This window comes from Propithecus coquereli, unplaced genomic scaffold (assembly GCF_000956105.1).
Source record: "Propithecus coquereli isolate 6110/MARCELLA unplaced genomic scaffold, Pcoq_1.0 Scaffold908, whole genome shotgun sequence".
NCBI lineage: Eukaryota > Metazoa > Chordata > Mammalia > Primates > Indriidae > Propithecus > Propithecus coquereli.
Genome location: NW_012155374.1, coordinates 260,575 through 266,576, shown reverse-complemented (window position 1 = coordinate 266,576; position 6,002 = coordinate 260,575).

Sequence of the window (6,002 nt, the reverse complement as noted above, 5' to 3'; positions counted from 1 at the left end):
GCAACATAGCGAAAATTCGTCTCTGAAAAAATTAAAAAAAAAAAAAAATCATACTTTTAACCATTGCCTGGTTCAGAGCCTCGCAAAAATCAAGTTCCATGTCCGTGTCATGATTCCCACGTGAGGACCCCATCACGGAGCGTGGGACCCTGCCCATGGCTGCATCAGGGTCAGGTCTGGGCTCTGACACTGGACAGACCATCCAACGGGAGGGGGACAGGCTCTGGGTGTGCTGCTGGAGGGTCATCCCAGGATGGCTGGGACCGTCTGGGCGCTGTGCCAGGCAGGCCGGAGCAGCTGGTCACTTCACTGCAGCTCTGGGCTCCCCCGGCCACCCCGGGCCCTGCCGCAGAGGCAGCCCTGAGCCAGGACACTCCCCCTCCCCCAGCTGATGAGGAGGTGGCCTCACCCAGGCCTGTAATGGCCCATGTGGGATCTGCCGTGGCAAGATTCTCCACCAGGAAGGGGACCAGGGGGCTGTGGGGAGACTTAAGGCTCTCCGAGGGATGAGCTGCGGCCGAAGGAGGGGCCCAGCGCCAGAGGAGCGGAGGCTGGGAAGGAAGGGGAACCTCCAGGCCTGGCCGAGCTGTCAGCCGGGGGGAAAGCAGAGGTCTGGCCCGGAGAGGGTGGACTTGTGTCCAGGTCGCAGTGGGCGGGACACAAAGTTTCTCCAAGTGTGGCCAGGAGCCTCCAGGCGGCTGGCTAGAACTGCAGATCCCAGGGCTCCGCCCCAGGCCCTCCGGGGGCCGGGAGGCCTGCATTTCCCTAGCTCCCCATGTGGTTCCATAGCTTCCTGAAGTTTGAGGGGCACTTGGCCCAAGTGAGAGTCTGGAACCGAGGTCCTCGAGGCCCAGCCCACGTGCCGCAGCCCTTTGCCCCCTTGACTCGCCACCAACCCACTGGCCTGGCTTCCTGGGCATGCAGAGCCCGTCCTAGGACCCGGGGCCACGTTCTGGAACAGTCGATCTGTGGGTCCAGCTCCCTGCATGGAGCACTCCCTGAGGGCAGGGGCCATGTGGGCCCACTTTATGTCCACGGTGCCTGGCAGCACTCGGCACAGAGACGCTTCCGGGGACGCTGGTGAAGAGGGGAGGGCCCGGGAAACATGACAGTGGCCTTGCTGCCTGCTCTGTGTGCCCTTCTCCTGTGGAAACGAGGCCGGCCATCATTCTTGTCTTTAATTAAGAGCAGGACATCGGTGGGCAGCCGGCGGTACTCAGGGAGGCTTGAAAGCCCCTCACTCGACCCTCCCACCCCACCCCCGCGAACAGGTTCTGAGGTCCTAGGAGCCTCTGCCCAGGCTCGCTCCTCCTCGTTCTCCCCACACGGCTCCGCTTCACCAACGGGATCGTTCCCTACACGTGTTTCTAGGGCTTGTTTCTTTTTCTCTCAACTACATGCCGTCGCCTGTGGCAGGACTCCCTGAGCACCTCCTTCTTCTGATGGCGGTGGACGGTCCCTGCGCACACAGCGTGCGGTACCCCCCGACTGATGCGCCTGCTCCCCCACAGAGGGATGTTCCAGCTGTCCCCACTGATTTCACTGTTGCAAGTCATGCTGCTGCGGACATCTGGGGCAACCTCCAACTGCTCTGCAGGTGTGTAAGCAACTCTCTGGTCCCCAACAGCCTTAGCTTGAGCCCCTGAGATGAGCAGGTCAATGTGTGGGGTCAGAACTATTCAGAACCAGCCACGTGGACCGCACCTCCTCTGCCCCAACCTCCAGCCTGCCCTTCCCACAGCGGCCCACAGCGGGCAGCGCCTGCCCATGTGCCTCTGAGGCTCTGGCCACCAGGCTGGGCGTTGTGGCCTGGCCAGCCCCAAGGTCGGGTGGCCCAGGAAGACAGCTGGGAGCGAGCCCAGGCACAGACAGCCTGGAGAGGCCTTGCCCCCCACATGCCTGCAAATGCTCAGGCCTTAGCTGTTTCCAGGGTGAGTTAAAGACCCTGGAGGAGGAGGGAAGGGAGGGCAGGCCGAGGGGCCGCTGAGGCTCCTGAGGGAGCCAGGGCTGGGGGAGCTGCCTGCAGCTGAGCCTGGGCACCAGCCTGGACATCGTCCCTGTGTGTTCCTGCGTCAGCTTCTCTGCTTCAGCCTGGTTGCTCCTCCCACAGGGGATTCTGGGAGCCTGTGGGAAACCCAGAAAGGCCACCCCATCTGCAGCTCCTGCGCTCTCTTCCTCAGCCCCCGGGCCGGCCGCCCCTTCAGTGCCCCAGGGGAGGGGCGCCCCCCAAGCTGGCAGCTCACCCACGCTTGGGCCACGCCTTTCCTTAGGCTACCCACCCCTTCCGCGTCGTTCCTGCCGCTTCTGGATCTTATCCCAGAGACAATTCAGCCCCCTGAAGTCCAGGACACGACGGGAACCTGCAGCCCTGCAGCGAGGGGCTGACGTGCAGCCCAGGGAAGAGGGCGGGAGGCGGTGCTGGGAGCAGACCTGGCGGAAGGGGCGGACCGCAAAGCGGCTGTGGGGACGGTCACACTGAGACCACGTCCACGCACGGAGAAGGGCCGGAGTGACAGATATAGGCTTGCGCAGGCCACTGTCACTTACTTGCTGTGTGATCTTGGGCAAGTCGCAGAGGCTCTCAGACTCCCCCTTTCCTCGTCTGTGAAAGTGAGAATAGCTCCCCGGTTTGGGGTGAATGAGACTGTACTAAAGTCCTCAGGGGCGCGAAAGGCACACGGTGGCGGGAAGAACAGCTGTGGTGGATTTTAGTGACTCGGACAAATGGAAATAGTTTGGCGTGACCGGGAAGCACAGCTGGGACACTAGCAGCCAGATTTACAGTCCTTAAAAATGACCTCGTAACCACTGTTGCACTATCCAAAAAAAACCCGAAAGCATTTGAAAAATCCCTTGGCGTTTTGGGCCTCTGAGTTCCATCTGGCCTGTCATGGCGCCGCGTCTTTCTCGCGGGTCTTTGTCGGGACCCTGCCTAACAGGCGGTGACTTACCCCAGAACCGAGGAGGCAGGGGAAGTGCAGACGCACCAGGTGCGCCGGGCTGTGGAGGCCAGGGCCGCATTCCTGGGATTCCTGCTGGGAGACCCGCCCAGCTGCCGGCTAGACTGCTGCCCGCCGCTCACTTCTGGGGGTGGCTGAGCTCCCGGCTCCACCTGGAGGCAGAGGGGCCACCCAGGGAGACAGCCAGGCCTGGAGTCAGGTGAAGGAGAGGGCACATAGGCTCAGTCTTCGGGACTTTGAAGCAAGTTTAGCTTAGGTTTGATCCCACAGGAAGCCAAAGCTAACATTCCACGATTCATTCATCCCAGGATGCCAGCAGGGACTTAGGAGCCTTGAGGAAGGCACAGCCCAGGGGATCGACTGTCCAGGTTTACTGGGGACTGAGGGGCTGCCAGGGATGGGGACTTTCCATCCTGAAACCAGCACAGTGCCACGTAAACCAGACAGGGGCCCCAGAGGGGTCACCTTAGAGGTGGCAAGGGGAGGAGCTGTGGGGGAGGGAGGATGAGCCCGCGAGCTTCTTAGCTGGTGGGAAGGAGAGAATCTGCTCTGAGGAAGAAACCCCACAATCTGTGTGTCAAGAACAAGATGGGTTCTTCCTGTCAAACCTGCTCTTCCTGCGCCGGGGAAACTGAGGCCAGGGGAGGAAGAGAAGGATGGTGGCACAATGAGGACTGGGAAGCTTTCTGGACACCTATGTTGAGAGTGGCCAACCTGACCCAGGATGAAGCCGTTGGCTGAGGCCCACCAGGCTCCTGATGGGCCACCGGGGAGGCCCTGGGGACATGAATGTCCCCGACCGGCTGCCCTGGCATAGTGACCAGGGGAAAAGGAATTTTGCACAAGATCCCACTGACCTGGGCTAGCAGGGAGCCGCAGGGTCTCTGGGCAGCATCAGCAGCTCCTGGCACAGTGGCTGAATGGAGGTGGCTGGCAGGTCTGGAAATCTGGCCAGCGGCTCCTGGAAACCCTGGGTCCTTGGCATCTCCCATGACTTTCGGCTTCCACCACCCTCCCTCATCAACTGCCGTTAGAATCTGCTACCCCTCAATGCTCTGGGCTGGCATTAAAAGGCCAGCGCTTCCCCAGCTGCCTGCTGCAGGGGCACCGCGGCATCCCCCAAATGGCCATTCCTCTGCCACCGCCTGCCTGCCTGTCCTCTCCGAGTTTGGCAGTCCACTCATCCCTAGGCGACAAAATATGGTTTTTCAGAAGCATCAAGCCTGATGAGAAGTCGATGTTCTTAATTTCAGCTCTGCCATAGCCACAGACCCTCCCGCCTGCTCCTGCTCACACAGTTCAGGTTCTGATGGTGGCCCATTGGCTATGGGTCCTGGGGAGCCTCTCAACCTCTCTGAGCCTCAGCTTCCTCATTGTAAAACCAGGATAATCCTGACACCCATGTCTCAAGCTTGTTGTGAGGATGCAAAGAGAAATCCAACAAACTGAATACAGAATCCAGCACACAAGTGCTCAATCAATGTTAGATGTCACCCTCACCTTCCTGTGACAACTGGAGGCCCCAGCTCAGCCAGGCCCGGGAACACTAACCCAGGCATACGATGAAATTTGTTTCCACTGAGGAGGAGCTGGGGCCGTGAAGATACAGCTGGAAGTCTTCCCGGGTCCAGGGATTGGGGAGGAAGCCCAAGTGGACATTGGCTGGCAGGGTTCCCGGGTAAGGAGAGCCTGGTGGGGGGACCTGGGCCAGTGGGAAGATGCCCAGGCAGGCTCAGACTGTGGGGCTGATCAGAGAGCCTTTAGTGGGGGTGGGGAGGAACCTTCCAGAAATGTCCCATTTATAAAAATTGTTCACAGAAACTGTTTCATTTACCAATTCGCTCCTGGTGGCCAAGGCACAGTTAATTGTTCTAAAAGCAAATCTCCAACATGTTTTTCCTTCTTCTGTGGTTCTTATTCTCTTTTCCATTTTCACCTGTGATTTTTTTCTGAGCCTGACAGCATTTTGGGAGGGATATAAAAGGATTTAAAACTTAGACAATACAGCAAATTACTTGCTTTTGTTAAACTGCTCTTCACTCCGTGTCATTTGGTTTCAGAATTTTTGCGGTGACTGTAGGGATGGGGATTGCAAAAATACTCAACAGGATTACAGGATTTTCTCATTTTCACTAGAAGGCTTCATCCCCTCGGGGGAGGAAGGCCAGACCAATTCACCTGGGGGTGGATGTTGGGGACTTGGTTTGAGTTTCCAGGATCTGGGAGGGACCCTTGTCCTGCTCTGCCTGGCAGGTCGAAGGCCTGGAGGCGCTTTAGATTTGGGGCCGGAACCTGGGCTGCAGGAGACGGGCTCTGGCAAACCTGTCAGCAAAGTTTGGATTTGGACCCGACGGCAATGGAAGGGTCTCACACTGGGAAGTGACAGGTCAGAGCTGGGTCTGGCTGCAGAGGCTCGGAAAGGGCCAGGTGGGAGGCGGGGCAGAGAGCTGAGAGCTGATGCGGGGATTCGAGCCCCGAAGCCAGTGGGCGGAGGTGGAGGCGCCTTTCTTCACCCCGGCTGGCTGTGTAGACCTGCGATTGTCACCGCCTCAGGCTGCAGGCGCCCGGCCCCTAGGCCTCGTGGGCACGTAGAGGCACCACACCAGACAGGGACCCTCACTGCGCCCTTCCTGCTGGGGGACTCCGGGCCAACGGCCCCTTCCGGCTGGTTCCTGTATCCATGACAACCGCACACCTCAGTTCCCCGGGCGTTTCCATTTCAAATGCTCTGCCCCTTTGTTCGCACAGGTTCCGTGCCGCATTCCGCTTTCTCATTTTTAGTGGGGACCGGGACGCGTCCCGTTATTCCGCCCACGGGCCTGCGCCACGCCGGGTCGGGCCCTGGGACCCAGAGCCCCGCGGGCGGCGAAGGGGGACGCGCGGGAGTTGGGGGAGGCAGCCCGCTGCCCTGCAGAGGGAGATGGCGCCGTCCGCCGGTGCCCGCGACCGGCTGTCGGTGCAGCGCCCTCATCCCCGGGACCAGGCGGAAGCAGGTGTGGCCGCCGTGGGCCTTTCGCGCCAGGAGGCCCGCGGGAGGGACCC